The sequence below is a fragment of the Hippichthys cyanospilos genome, chromosome 15, assembly GCF_059441005.1.
Source record: "Hippichthys cyanospilos isolate Australia breed blue-spotted pipefish chromosome 15, RoL_Hcya_1.0, whole genome shotgun sequence".
Classification (NCBI taxonomy): domain Eukaryota; kingdom Metazoa; phylum Chordata; class Actinopteri; order Syngnathiformes; family Syngnathidae; genus Hippichthys; species Hippichthys cyanospilos.
The window spans coordinates 16,046,865-16,062,576 of record NC_142383.1 but is presented as its reverse complement, the minus strand read 5'-3'; the positions used below and the strand labels follow the sequence as shown (position 1 = coordinate 16,062,576).

Sequence of the window (15,712 nt, the reverse complement as noted above, 5' to 3'; positions counted from 1 at the left end):
GCTCGGATTGGCCCGCGTCCATTCACGGCGTTCCACGCGTATTGATTGAATTAGACGGCGAGAAAAAGAAGCCGGGCTCGTCAGAACAAGAAAAGAATGCAATCTTATTCCCATTAGCCGCAGCCCAGCTCGCACTCGTCTTTATTCAACATTAATTACTGTTCATTTCACACTCGGGCTCGTTTTCACCTCGACGTTCTTTGCATTAAACACCAAAGGAAGTATCATCTAGCAGTCTGGAATGAATTAAGTTTTTCTTCTTTTTTTTTTTTTTAGGCCCGACAGCTTTTATTGAGAAGAAGCGTCTGAGAAGAGAATGGCGAGGTGGAGGTGAACGCCGCGTCTGCTTCCAACGTAAATGGAGCACCGCCGAAAAAGAAAGATGACGACGACAGCGTCGGGAAAGTATCCAGGCCAACGTAAGTGATGAACCCTGTGTTGATCCCTCCGGGCTGTTTTCGCGGCTGTCACATCTGCCGAGTTTTCGCCTCCTTCACACACGTGACGCACGCCTGACTCCCGACCCGCGGGTTCCCTGGGCCTGAGGCTCGCCGTGGCACAACTGGGAGAAAAAGTGTGTGCAAACAAAAAAAACAAGATTTCCCGAGCTTAACATCCTCATTTGAAACCAGACCCCCGATTTTGAAACCATAACCCTTGGTGTAACTTGACATTAACTCCGGCGCGAAAGCGTTTTTACTCTCATGACCCCTTTTATAAACTCTCGACATTGACTGAAACCCTACTTTCTCTAACGTAGTCTTAAAACCCTAATCTGAAACCCCAATTTAACAGCCAAACTTGAAATCCCAAACCTTGGCTCAAAATCATACTTTCAAATCTTAATCCAGTCTTGAAACCCTAATCAAAATGCAAAACCTTGCTTGGAACCCTAATTTAGATTTGAAGCACTCACTCAAAACCCTGATTTCACAACATAACCCTTGTTTGAAACCTCAAAACATTCTTGAGAATCCACATTTAAAAGCTTTGGAACTTTAACACCAATTTAAAGCTCTCACTGCAAATTCAAATCAAGTCTCAAAACTCAGATTTCAAACCGTATCCCTTGTTTCAAACACTCACCCAGTCTTACAACCTTGATTTTTAAACCCCTAACATTGTCTAGAAACCCTCATTTTAAACGAATTTGAAACCCTAACTCATGTTGGGAACCCTTACTCAGAAAAAACCCCAAACTTCACACCCTAATTTGAAGTCATGACCCAGATTCGACGTTTTTACGTTTTGGCCGGCCGCATAAAATATTACGGCGGGCCAAATCTGGCCCCGGGGCCGTGAGTTTGTCAACGTTGATTTTAGGGATTCCTGCACCTACAATTTCGAATTACATCGCAGTCTTCATAACTCAGAATGAATAAAAATGGAGAACTTTTTGCTTCCTCGACAACAATAGCAGGTCAAGGAAAGTCGAAATCATCGTTTGCGCTCAGACGTGAGTCATTGTTGAAAATCGGCTTTTAATCCAACAAACGGGCAAAACATGTAACCATTTCTAGCTTCCGCGTTCTCTCGGCGGAGTCATTTTTTATTTTTACTCTCAGCTTTTTCCCCGGCTTTTCCTTTCCGCGAACATTACCTTCAATTCTCCCCTTTCTCTCCCTGCCCACGTCGGCTGCCGGCGCCTAACGTCACGAGTCATTAGAAACGCGTGACCTTCCGGGGAGAAGGTGGTGGCTAAGCAGTGATAAAGTAGGCTCGGCCCACTCCAGAGAGCCGGGCGGCGGCGCTGTAATAGGTGCGGCTCGAGTCCACGGAGCCGACTAATGGCGCTGAACCTGCATGTGCCATTAGCCTCAGATAGAGACTGGGTGGGTGGCGAACAAGAGTGTGTGTGTGTGTGTGTGTGTGTGAGGGGGGTGGCACGGCACTCTGAATGTGAGGACAAAAAGTAGCGACGGGGATGATGATGCATGATGGAAACTTAAACGCCTCTTACGGGATGTGTCTTGAGTTTGTCACCGCCGGATTCAATGACAGCTAGCCTATGTATTTTGACGTGACGGCAGGCCGTAATATTAGGAACGCCTGCGATCGGGCCTAAATAGAAAAGTCGCTTTCGTGTTTGCTCGAGAAGGGAAACCTGTTTGGCGCGGCGTCATTAGAATTTGTCTACCGTCGCTTTTTGGCTGATTTACGGCAGGGGGAAAAAAATGGCGGACCGACCATGACGGGACTTGATGACGCAACTAAATATGCTTCACACTTGGATAAAAAAAAGTACACGAAAAAATATCGACACAAACAATTGGTAAATATTAACCAAGATATGCACAAAATAGGCCTATCTATAAACAGGCTAAAAAAAATAAACATTTCATGAAATATATGCAAATTGAGCACTCAATGAAAAATATGTCAAAATTAGGTGAAAAAGTTCCGAAATTGTATTCTAACCAATAAAAAAAAAAATCTTGCCTAGAATGAAACACGGAACACTGCTAACTTACTTGCTGAGTGCAAACCAATGAAAAAAACGAAGCCTGCTTAGAACCAAGAACACAATTTCAATCAATTGTCAGTCAAAATGTCATTTTCGGTCATTTCAAACCAATTTCATTCCAGTTTTTTGCCAGTCGGATTTTTCAAAATGGCTCTCAATTGACAGCTAGCACTCAATACATTAGGAATCAGGTGAGAAACTCAATGCCATTTCACACTGGTAAATAATACATTCTGGTGAGAAAAGCTGAAGCTTTTGTCATGCAAATATTTGGGAAACATTGCCCCCTGGTGGTAGGATGACGATCAGGGTTTTTAAGTGTTAATATCGCCGAGGATCACCTTAATTAATCGTGGCAGCCAATACCGCGATAGGGACTAAACTTCGATTAATTGTGAAGCCTTAGGTGAGGGATACATGAAAATGCAAAAAGATTCACAAGAAATAACAAATATGACACAATTATAATAACATATTTTATACTTGTTTTTCAGCACACCTTGAAATGGGCAAAATTAGCCTAAGAGGCCAGTTTCAAAATAAAATGGCGGCCCTCTTGTGTATTTTCTGATATGGACTCGAGACTTTTTTTATCGTTCTAGTCATACTAGACATTGCAACTAAATTCCATGTTGTCAGGTGGAAGCGTTTTCATGGTCCGAATTTTCAAAAACACGCCAGGAAAAATGTTTTCCTCCACATTTATTCAAACCCGGAAACCAAAACGGAATCTCATTGTTTTTGAAAAGTCCGAAGAGTCAGTAATAATCAATAAACAGAATTTATCCCGATGTTCTCTTTTTTTTTTTTTTTTTGACGTTGAGATTCCGAGCTGTTGCAACATTCATGAAAAATTGCAGCGCGGGCGCAAACGTGCGCGGAAGCCCACGCCGTCGCAAATGCAAAGCCCCCGTAAGGACACGCCGCGCTCCATTGTTCAAGCGCCTCATTCATATTGATTCCAGCATTAGGGCAACAAAGGCGCCGCTGCCGCCGACGTGATAGACGGCCCTGCGCGGCCTCGCAACCCAGGCGAGCCGCCGGGGTGTTTTGTGCGCCGTCTTGCGTCATGGATCGCCACTTCCTTTAACCTCCAACAGCCCGCGGCCAGAAAGAGATGAATCCATCAGAGGGATTCTTATAACAGCTCTTCAAACACAACTCGACGTGAGGTTCTCAAAGTGACGTTTTTCCGTGCCGGAAAGACATAAACATGTTTTAATGAGGTAAATATATTATTGGCCACCGGGGGCAGCGTAATACACATACGAATGTCAATTTAGACGATCGCAGAATGAGAATTAGCTTGTGCATCGTTTAATGCTCCAATTCAATATATTGTGCCGTTCCTCACGGTGTGCCAGAAGTCGCCTCTTGGGGGCAGTATACTGTAACCTGAATAAGATGCTATGTATATCGAGATACGTATCACGTCTCCTTTTATTCAATATATCTATGAAGTATTGGGAACTAAATAAGTTCATTCTAATATTTGGAAAATGATTTTAAAAAAAGTAATTTAACTATATCCTATCAAACTGAGTTGTACCATATCGAACTGACTCGTTATATGACCAAACAATCCTTTGTTTCACTCCACACATATCAAAGAATGTATATACTTATATCGTAAAAGGCTTTGTATTTTTTCCAACAGTAAAAAAAAATATTTGCAAAAAATAAATTAAGAACTGATTCAATGCCAGTCAAGTATTTTCCCGAATACAGACATTCAATCCCAGATACTCAAGTCTTGATTTGGAACTTAAGCATTGATTTTTTTTTACGATGTCTTCATTTTTATAAAACATGAAAATACATCACTGGCACTGAATGAGTTAAAAAATTGTACTACGAACAGAAGAAAATTGCAGCCAGAGAATTTGGGACTCCGATACATATATATATATATATATATATATATATATATATATATATATATATATATATATATATATAATATAATAATTAATATATATATTATTTATATATATTAATATATATATTAATTATATATAATTAATATATATATATATATATATATATATATATATATATATATATATATATATATATATATATATATATATATACACACACTTAAGTAGTTTAATAGTTTTATCTGATTGCGTTTGTGCAAATGTTACAGTTAATACATAGCCGCATGCTTGTTCAGGTCAGGTGAGAGCACCTTGTTTTGATGCTGATGAAGAGATAGGTCTAAGCGGCGGGAGGTCTTACTCGGCAGGAAAATATGCATTGCGCTGAGAAAATCCGCTTAAGCTGTGTTGATGAGGACAGAGTGATACTTTGCAACCCGTTTCATCAGCTCCATAGGCCCCGCCCCCATCCCCCCCATCACCGCACTTGAACGCCGTTGACCCTCCAGCCCGCCGTCACTCACACGGGCAGCTTTTTACATGGTGGGGCTTCGTCTCGGGCTGGAAAGCCGGCGGCCAAGCCCGACTCCCCGGATGCTTCGCGTTCAGGCTGCAGCGTGCGCTCTGACACGCAGCGGTCAGTTTTTTTTTTTCCCGACCAGATGACGCCGACATGTTTTATGCTCTTTCATGTCATGTGTGCGTGCTCTTCCGTCTGTGTGTTTCGAAAAGAGAGCATCTCCTGTAGGAAATGCTTTCGCTGCAGGCTGGCCAATCAGCATTCGGGTGGGCGGAGCTTAGCCCTTTATCGGGAAACCAGCAAAAGCTGCCAAATATAGTAAAATCAACATAGTCTTTTTTTTAACACTGGTTGGAATCCTTAACTCTGACGAAACTCTTGACTCCGGTTTGAAACCATACTTTAAAACCATATCCTTTGCATAAGATGCTAAGTTTAAAACATTGACTTCAAACCCTACTTTGAAATAACCACGGCCTTTAAAACTCTAAAGGTTGTTTAAAAGTTTAACCCCCAACTTAAAACCCTGTTTTAAAATCATATCCCTGTCTTGAAACCTTATTTTTAGCACCCTAACCCGGGCATTAAATGGGATTTAAAAACCATAATTTGAAATCTTAACCTTGGCTTGGAACAATAATTCAAAAACAACTCTGTTTTGAAACCCTTTTGAAAAGCTATCATGACACCCTACCCTGGCTTGAAATTTTATTTGAAACCTTAATCCTGTTTGGAAATCTACTTTGGAATCCTAACCCTTGAAACATTAATTTCGAAACCCAAAACCTTGGATTCAACTGTAATTTTAAACCCTTATCTGACTTGAAACCCTACTTTGAAATTTTGACACAAACTTGAAATGTCAGTTCAAACCCTATTTCCGACTTGAAAACTTATGAAACTTTTTAACAACCATTCATGACACAAACGCTATTTTCAAAAATCTAAACCTGGCTTTATATTCTACATTAAAACCTTAAGTCTGTTTTGAAAAATTTAAAACCCTAAAAATTTAAAACCTTAACCCAGCCTTGAAACTTCAATTTCCTATAATCTTACAGGATACATTTTCGCCGCCCCTTCCAAGACGAATCGGTTCCTCGGATGAATTCCCAAAAGAAACTTTTTCCCTTTGTGATTATTTTTAGCAACAAAGATCGGAAGTAAAAGTTAAAAATAAATAAATAAAAGAAGCGTTTTAGTGACTTGAAAGCAGGTTTGCGCTTTGGGCTTTGCCGAGCTTGTCACAACACGCGTTTGGCCCAAAGTGACTTGAAAGGCCAGAAGGCGGCTCGCCGGCCCAAGCAACACCTCTGATGTTACACCTCGTCATTTCCGACCTCGTTAGCACGCCGCCATGACGAGGGTTCGCTACGCCGGCCCGCTGGCCTCCGTCAATCGTCACCCCTAATGCAAATTACACGTTTTGCGTAGTACAGGTGAGCCCTAACGTAAAACCCTCACAAGAACCACAAATTCTTGCTTTTAAGGCCAGATACAAAGCGCTTAATGCAGTCTTAAAACCATATCTGTTCATCTTTGCCATTTTCCTCATCAGACCACAGTCGTCACTTGTCGCTAGGCAGAATTCGCAATCTCAAATAAAGATGGAGAAAATTCATTACTTTTTTTTTTTAAATCTGCGTCATGCCGTCATTTATTGACAGCTAAGCGAAGTCCCCCATGTAAGCGTATTGCTTCTGCCAGACCATCGAATACCTGTCCATCACGCTGCAACCCGAGTGGTCGCCGCACCGGACGGCGGAAGAGTGACATGTTTTATTATTAATGAGCACGATGTGCATGGACACCGTGCAAGCAAAATCAACCTTGTCCACGACAGTATACTGTAAAATGGAAATGCGCTTGCTTGATACTCTTACTGGAAACCGTACCTTGTGCTTGATACCCTAACTTCAAACCTTAACCTGAACCTAGGCTTTTTAATCTTACTTTGAAACCCTTGTTACAAACCCTACTATTTTGGAACTAATCCATGCATTAAACATTCATTTGAAGTCCTAACAGTCTTGAAACCCTAACCTGGGGTAGATATCCTAACTTGAAACCTTAACCTGAACCTAGGCTGTAAAATCCTACTTTGAAACCATTATCCCAAACCCTACCATGTTGAAAGTAATTCATGTGTAAAACATGAATTTAAAACCCTAAATTTATCTTGAAACCCTAACTCGGGCTTAATACCCTCTGGCTTTTTAGTCTTTAAATCCTACTTCAAAACCCTTATTACAGACCCTACTATTTTGGAACTAATTATTTTTTCAAATATTAATTTGAAGCCCTAACGTACTCCTGAAAGCCTTACTCAGGCTTGATACCCTAACATGAAACCTTAACCTGAACCTAATCTTAAAAATTCTGCTTTGAAATCATTATCCCAAACCCTACCTAAATTGAAACCCTAACTCAGGCTTGATACCCTCTGGCTTTAGTCTTTAAATCCTACTTCAAAACTCTTATTACAGAAACTACTATTTTGGAACCAATCCATGTGTCAAACATTAATTTGAAGCCCTAACATAGTCTTGAAACCCTTCCTCAGGCTTGATACCTTAACTTGAAACCTTAACCTGAAACTCGACTTTAAATCCTATTTTGAAAAGCTTACTACATACCCTATTTTGGCACTAATTCATGCGTCAAACATTAATTTTAAGCCCTAGTATAGATTCTCGAAATACTAACTCGACACTAATCCAAATTTGAAACCCTAACCTATGCCTAAGGCCCTACTTGAAACCCTAATCCCACTTGCTAGACTATAGTCACCCCCCCACCCCCCACATGTAAAATCCTCCAATCGAATTCTACCTTGACACCCTAACCCCTGGCCCTTGATATCACCCCTAAGCCCAGTTTTAAACATTTCCCCTGACTCAAAACCCTAACCCTGACCCAAATCCTCCTATTAGCTAAACAAACAACCAAACAAAGTTGTAATCCTCAAGTTGTTAGCGACGTTCCACTCCGTCCCACTTTTCTGCCGCCACAGCGGACATGTTGAGGGAGCAGCGGTTGGCGCCCGCTTCAGACCCGTCTATTAATAAACGGCCATGCCGGAACTCGGCGCGCCTTTGCGCCTGATGGCGTCGCCAAATAGAGAGAGAGAAAAAAAAAAAAAAAATTCCCAAACGTGCGCGCTAAGCCCCGCAAGCGGCGTGTTGCTACGCTGCTGAGCTGCGATAATCATTTTCATATTCATAGTGTGGAGAGTCAACAGCCGGTCGCCATGCCCGTACGGGTTGCTCTCAAGTATAAAAGCGTATTCATATTTATTTATATTAATATATTAGGTTTTCCTCTTGCTTTTGTCTGGGGTTTTATATCATGTTTATATTGGGCACTTATTGCTAGGCCATAAAACCCTTGGGTTTATTATTTTGTGCAATCCTTATATCAAAGACTTTTCGCATCAAAGGGAAAAGCGTTGAAATTAGAGAAAAGGGAGCTGAAATTTCACCCACATGGTGACAACATGTCAAAGTTCAACTTGGCACAATCACTCAGTTGTCATCCTAGCAGAGGTGTGGCTAAAAAAAATAAGTCAGAATGATGTGGATGAAAATGACCCAAAATGGTCATTACATTGACATTTCACTACATAGCAGAAGCATTTAAATAGGACACAAGGGAGCTGAAATTTCACCCAGATGGTGTAAACATGTCAAAGATCACTTTGTTATCATACCAGCACGACTATGCCATCCCTTTGCTAAAATACTGCCAGAACGATGTGAAAAAAGACCACAAAACGGTCAAAATTAAGCCCTGTGCTGTATTTTGTCCAATCCCTTGATCTTTACATCAGGCGTTTCCTATCAAACAGAAAGCATTTAAAGAGGACACAAAGGAGCTGAAATTTCACCCAGATGTCAAAGTTCAACATGCCATCCCCTGGCTAAAAAACTGTGAGAATGATGTGGAAGAAAATGACCCAAAAATGGTCAAAATACAGCACATGGATTGAACAGCCAATGAGAATATTGACGTCGCTTGTTCCCCGTCAGCCAATCAGAAGATTGCGTTATGCTGGCCACACCCACTGAGCTTTAGTTTGTGAAATTACAAAAGAAAAGGCGTTTAAGTAATAATTGAATACCAGCTCTGTGTTAAATATCAAACGGCGTCCCGTTCCGAGGCCGAACTCGTCGCGACTTTTTTCGGAAAGCGGGCGGCGGCTTATTGGAATCATCGGTTGGGGATTTGGGAGTCGGGGCTCCTTCTGCAGCCTGCCCGCCGTGCGGCTGAGCACAGGCACGGCCACCGCGAGCTAAATAAACAAACGCAGCGTTTGAGCGTTCCGCATCGGAGACCAATCTAATGAGAACGCGGGTGCTAGGCGCGAGCCAGCACGCACGCACGCGCGCGCACGCGCGGACCCGGGCTAGCAGACGTCAAGGAAATGAGCTTTAAACCGGAGAAAAATGTTGTTGCCGACCAACATTTGGCTGGTTTCCTGGTGCCTCATTGCATCGTCTTACTCCTGCTTTCGCCTGCTCCTCCATTTTGTCTTTGATCTCACACTTCTTCTTCCTGCTCCTTTCTTCTCTCTCTGATCCTTCTCTCGTCCTCCTAATCGTCTTCCTCCTCCTTCTCATCCTACTCCTCGTTCTCCTTCCTCCTCCTCTACCTTCTCATGTTTCTTCTAGTTTCTCGTTTCCCTCCTCAACATCCCCTCCTTCCTTTCCCCTTCTCCTCCTACACCTTTACCCTCCTCCTTTCTTCCTCCCTCCCCTTCTTCCTCTTCCTCATCTTTCTCCTTTCTTCTTCCTCGCCCTCCTTCTTTCTCTTCCTCGCCCTTCTTCCTCCTCCTCTGCCTCCTCATGTTTCATCTCCCTTTGAATTTCCCGTCTCATCCTCCTCTTTCGACCCCTCCTCCTACTCTTCCTCCTTTCGCCCCCTTAATACCACTCCTCATCCTTTCTTCTCCTGTTTTCCTCCATCCTCTTCCTAGCCCTTCTTATCCTACGCTTCCTTTTTTCCTTCGACTTCTCCCTTCTTCCTTCTTTCTCTTCTTCTTCCCTCACCACCTCCTCCTCCTTCTCCCAGTTCTCCTCCTATACCCCTGCTCCTCCTTTCCCCCTTCTTCACCTCTTCCTCCTCCTCATCTTGTGCTTTTCCCTCTTTTCCGTCCTCTTCCTCTCTTTCAATTTATATTTTTCATCCTCTTCTTCCTCCTTTTTCCATTTTTCCTTCTCAGCTTCTTCCTTCTCCTTTCTTGTTTTCTTTCTCCCCCTGCTTCATCTTCTACTTTTTCCTCTAACTTTCTCTTCATCCCCCTCTTCTTATTCCTCCTCTTTCTCCTCATCTTCCTTCTTTTGTGGATCCCCTCATTATTTTCCTCTTCATCCATTCCCATCCTCTTGTTTTTCTCTATCGTCTTCCTCCTCTTCCTTGCCCTTCTCCCTTTTCATCTCCTTTCCCGTCTTCCTCCTCTTCTTCCTCATCTCTATTCCCAATTTCCTAATCAATTTCTTCCTCTTTCTCTTCCCCCTCCCAACTTCTCTTCACTCATTCCCTCTTTTTTCTTCCCCCTCCTTCCTTCTTTCTCTTTATCATCCTCCACTTTACTCCTCCTCTTCCCTCACCTCATTTTCCGTTTTTTCCTCTTTTCTCCTCCTACATCTTTTCCCTCTCTTTTCTCCTCTTCATCATCCTCCTCAACTACTTTCACCTCCTCTCCCCTTTCTTTTCTCAGTCCCTCCCTCCACTCCTCCCCCACTCTCTTTTAATACGCAACATAATTAATAGTTCTCATCTTAAGTGGCCCATTTAGCTCGGAACCCGAGCTAGGAACCCTACCTTAAAAATGACTACACAAGCTAAACAAACTTGGACACACAACGCCCGCGGGCTCGCTCTCATAAAACGGTCTCACGATGAAGATGATGCATGCTCCCCCTCACTTTGTGCTCGTTTATCGTCGGCTTAGGCCACCGCCGCTCCATTAGCCGATTTAATATGCGGACGGACGGATGTAAAAAGTCCCAATGAACGCGAGCGGGAATAAATTAACGACGTCGCATCACGTCGGCACCTGAGCGCGGCAAAAAAAGGAAATAAGCCGTTCGAGTCCATTCCGGACTATTCATCCGGGATCCGTGATTACTCGTTCGCTGCCGCTGACGGCTAGAGACGTCAATGATTGAATTTCAAATCGCCCGGCATGAATGAGTTGACGGGTGAGGACGAACGGCTGGATATTACATTAGGAGCGTGGACTGAATGTCAAACCGTGATGGGACCGAGCCGCCGCCGATTCCGCCTGACGTATGCGCGCACGCATCCCCGCGCTCCTTGAAATTCATCAGCACATTACTCAGGACCCCCCCACCCCCAACCCCCTCCCCCCCAGATTTAATTAAACCAAATCAGGCGCGATGGAAAGAGTGAATCGGTGCAGCGCTGTGGAACAGGGACTCAAGCAAGGGAGGGAAGGCACCGCTGATAAAAGTACACGCTTGCTGACGGTTGCCATGACGAGCTTAACTGATGCAGGGGAAGCAGGGAATAACTACTTGAATTGGCAGCGGCGCGAGCGGTTACGGCACAAAGCGAGGTGATTGTCGATTGGGCTTTTAACTTATTCAATTCCCAATTTCTACTTTTCTCAAGAGCCCAGACTAACTCTTATTTTTCCATTTGATTTTTTTTTATTTCGAGTTTCGTGCCAAAAGAAGTCCTGAAATGGCTAAATGAATTTCGTAATCAGTTGTTATAGGTAATTATGAACTTTAGTACCAGAAAAGTGATCAGTTACTTTATTAAGTTAGTATACCAGCCAGAAAGTTGCGCACCCCCCCCCCCCCCCCCCCCCACACACACACACACACACACACATACATACCACCCCCTACCAAAAAATTCCATGGCTTGGGGAAAAAAAATAAAAATACATTTTTGGGATTTTGGGCTCTTAAAAACAAAATAACAAACACCATCATTGAAATAATAATAATAATAGTAATGATCATACAAAAATACAAATAACAATAAGGAATTTATCACTCCTGGGAGCATGCCCATCCATTTCTGTTTATGGTTGTTCAATAATATAGTTTTCAAACCGATACTATTACAAGTAATCAATTTAATACAAGTGACGTTACCATTTGTCCAGTAGATACATAAATTTCCCCCAAAACCAAAAAACAAATCAATGACAGATAATTTTGAAAATAGCTCTATGTATCCCAATATGGCAATTTTCCTAAAAAATGCAAGAAATTCATAACATTGTATTTTTCTAATTTCTTGTAAAACAGCCACAATCAGGTGCCTGATAATAGTATCGCTTGCCATTACGAGTTTTGATACATTTAAATAAGTGATATCAGCATCCATATGGTAAATCCTTACTTTTTACGAAGTCATTTGCCATAATAAAATATTCTAATTAAAAAAATATAAGAGCAAATAGCAAATATGTTGACATGTTTTTTTTTATTCCCACAAACATGTTGCATAAAAGATACTAGAAAATATTTCCCGAGAACAAGCTAAAATTCCACGAATCTGGACAATTTAAAAATCAAACAATGTTTGCAAACGATTATTTGATTATCAGAAATCGTCAGCGATTTACGGTAAAACGTCAAAACGGAGGCGCAAGCCACACTCGGCCGCGCTTATTTTGGCACAGCCGACGCCGTTCTGGAGGCAGGGTGAGCATTGACTCATTTGCATAGGACGTGACACGGCGGTTTTCTACAAATGCATTCTCAACAGTATATTATAATATATTCAACTGACAAAAAGGCGTAAGCACTTGCTGAATTTTTTTGGTTTGCTCACAAGATTCGGGCAACAACGACATTAGTCACGGACCGCCTGGATAACGAATGTTCCCGGGCTTCTTCTGACTCAGCTAACTGGGTGCTTTCCAGTCGGGACAAAAAGCCGCAAGAGCGGAAAGCCCTTTAGTGTCGGCCCGCCCCGTCTTGCTCCATCCTCTGAGCCGAGTTAGTTTGTGTAAGTCGCTTTAACGAGTTGGTCGGTCGCGTGAATTTTTAGAAAGAAGTGACAGTTTCGCCGGTTAGCGATTTGGTTTACTCGTCGCGCGTTAGCTGCGTAAGCTAGTCGGACGGTTGAGTGAGAGACTCAGTTGTTTTGTTGAAAAAGTTTATCATTTAAAGAGTTAGTCGCTTGAGGAAATGAAAGTGACCAAGGGGTTAGTTAAGTAAGCTATGTGAGTTAGTAGAGTGAGAGACTCAGTTGTTTTGTTGAAAAAGTTGATCACTTAAAGAGTGAGTCGCTTGAGGAAGTGAAAGTGACCAAGGGGTTAGTTAAGTAAGCTATGTGAGTTAGTTGAGTGAGAGACTCAGTTGTTTTGTTGAAAAAGTTGATCATTTAAAGAGTTAGTCGCTTGAGGAAGTTAAAGTGACCAAGGGGTTAGTTATGTAAGCAATGTGAGTTAGTTGAGTGAGAGACTCAGTTGTTTTGTTGAAAAAGTTGATCATTTAAAGAGTTAGTCGCTTGAGGAAGTTAAAGTGACCAAGGGGTTAGTTATGTAAGCAATGTGAGTTAGTTGAGTGAGAGACTCAGTTGTTTTGTTGAAAAAGTTGATCATTTAAAGAGTTAGTCGCTTGAGGAAGTAAAAGTGACCAAGGGGTTAGTTAAGTAAGCTATGTGAGTTAGTTGAGTGAGAGACTCTGTTGTTTTGTTGAAAAAGTTAATCATTTAAAGAGTTAGTTGCTTGAGGAAGTGAAAGTGACCAAGGGGTTAGTTAAGTAAGCTATGTGAGTTAGCTGAGTGAGAGACTCAGTTGTTTTGTTGAAAAAGTTGATCATTTAAAGAGTTAGTTGCTTGAGGAAGTGAAACTGACCAAGTGGTTAGTCGGTTTAGTAAATAAGATGATAGAGTGGTTTATCGTTTAGTTTCCTACCATGTTTAAAATTCATTCAAGAAAGCTTAAAGCAATGATTGAGTCAGTTAATCGTCAGCTGGTTCAGTTAGTTGAGTAAGTTCCCTTTAGTTTAAATCGGTGGGCGAATTGGTTAGTTAAGTAAGTTGGTTGAGTGAGTTACTGAGTTGAGTGAGATGGTTATTTGAGTAACTTAAGTTTGTTGGTTGAGGTAAGCAGTGAGAGTTAAAGAGAATTTAATTCTTGCCAAAATTTGAGTATGTTTGGTGAGTGAGTGAGCGAGCTGATTAATAGCGTAAACAAGTCAGTTGAGTCAGTTAGTCAGCTGATTTGGTTGCGTGATTGTTTGAGGTTTGAAAGTAGAAGTCAGAGTTTGTCGAGCAAGCGGGCCGTTTGCCAAATGAACGTTCGCGTCCCAGGCTCGGTCTGCTGAGCGAGCGTCGCGCTACGTTCGGGCGGCGATGTTGAAAAATGAGCGCGTAGCCACCCATCATGTCGCCACTCTGTGACGGGCGAGCGCTCCAGGTCGCCCGCGGAGGCGGCGGCGAAGGAGACAGATGAGGGAGAGATTTGCAGAGGCAATAGGCGGCGCCCGGTCCGCTGACGGATTCCGCCGCTGGCCCGTCCGCTCCGAGCGCTCCTCCGCCCGGCGCGGCCTCCTCCCGCCCGCAATTGTTTCATCGAGCGGCGTTAAGCACTTTTCTGGCGCAGGCGCGTGAAAGTGAAAAGGTCGAAGGCTGTCGGATGGACGCTTGATGAGAAAGTGCGAAAAACAAAGCGATTGGAAAAGTCAACGTTTACATTCCTTCACCTTTGTCACGCATGGGCAAACATTTCCGGCGCGGGCTCGGGAAATGGCTCCTCATTACCGCAGCCCGGGATGAGATGAGGCCTGAGATGACAGATGACTTTTTGATGGCTGGTTAGTGGCTGACTTAGTTGATGTGACTCAGTCGGTCAGTCCGTTTCATTATTTTCATGAGAGGGGGAGTAAGTTTAGTAAGGTAAGTGAGTGGGTGAGTAAGTTATTTAGTGATTAAGGCTGAGCTTGTTTGTTTAGGTATTTTGGTGAGTGAGTGAGTGAGTGAGTGAGTGAGTGAGTGAGTGAGTGAGTGAGTGAGTGAGTGAGTCAGTTATTTGAGTGAGTGAGTGAGTGAGTGAGTGAGTGAGTGAGTGAGTGAGTGAGTGAGTGAGTGAGTGAGTGAGTTTGTTTTTGTTACTTTGGTGAGTGGCATTGAGGTGAGTGAGTGAGTGAGTGAGTGAGTGAGTGAGTGAGTGAGTGAGTGAGTGAGTGAGGTTTGTTTTTGTTATTTTGGTGATAGGCAGTGAGTGCATGCGTGAGTGTGTGTGTGAGTGAGTGAGTGAGTGAGTGAGTGAGTGAGTGAGTGAGTGAGGTTTGTTTTTGTTATTTTGGTGATAGGCAGTGTGAGTGAGTGAGTGAGTGAGTGAGTGAGTGAGTGAGTGAGTGAGTGAGTGAGGTTTGTTTTTGTTATTTTGGTGATAGGCAGTGAGTGAGTGAGTGAGTGAGTGAGTGAGTGAGTGAGTGAGTTGGGGAAGAGTTAGTTTCTTTAGTTATTTTGGTGAGTGAGTGTGCTCCTTTAGTTATGGTGAGAGAGTGAGTTATTTAGATGAATATAAGTGACTGAGTTAGTTTCTTTAGTTATTTTCATGAGAGGGGGAGTGAGTTTAGTAAGGTAAGTGAGTGGGTGAGTAAGTTATTTAGTGATTAAGGCTGAGCTAGTTTGTTTAGGTATTTTGGTGAGTGAGTGAGTGAGTGAGTGAGTGAGTGAGTCAGTTATTTGAGTGAGTGAGTGAGTGAGTGAGTGAGTTTGTTTTTGTTACTTTGGTGAGTGGCATTGAGGTGAGTGAGTGAGTGAGTGAGTGAGTGAGTGAGTGAGGTTTGTTTTTGTTATTTTGGTGATAGGCAGTGAGTGCATGCGTGAGTGTGTGTGTGAGTGAGTGAG

At 42.7% G+C, this 15,712-nt stretch overlaps 1 protein-coding gene across 1 annotated transcript in view; it reads left to right on the top strand.

Moving 5' to 3' along the window:
* The first annotated feature begins 298 nt into the window (after window positions 1-298).
* Window positions 299-15,712, top strand: part of LOC148411910 (netrin receptor UNC5D-like) — a 129,278-nt gene continuing 113,864 nt past the window's right edge. The window contains exon 1 of the mRNA XM_088434238.1: window positions 299-419. The gene's annotated coding sequence lies outside the window, so the exon portion shown is untranslated. The remainder of the gene's footprint in view (window positions 420-15,712) is intronic.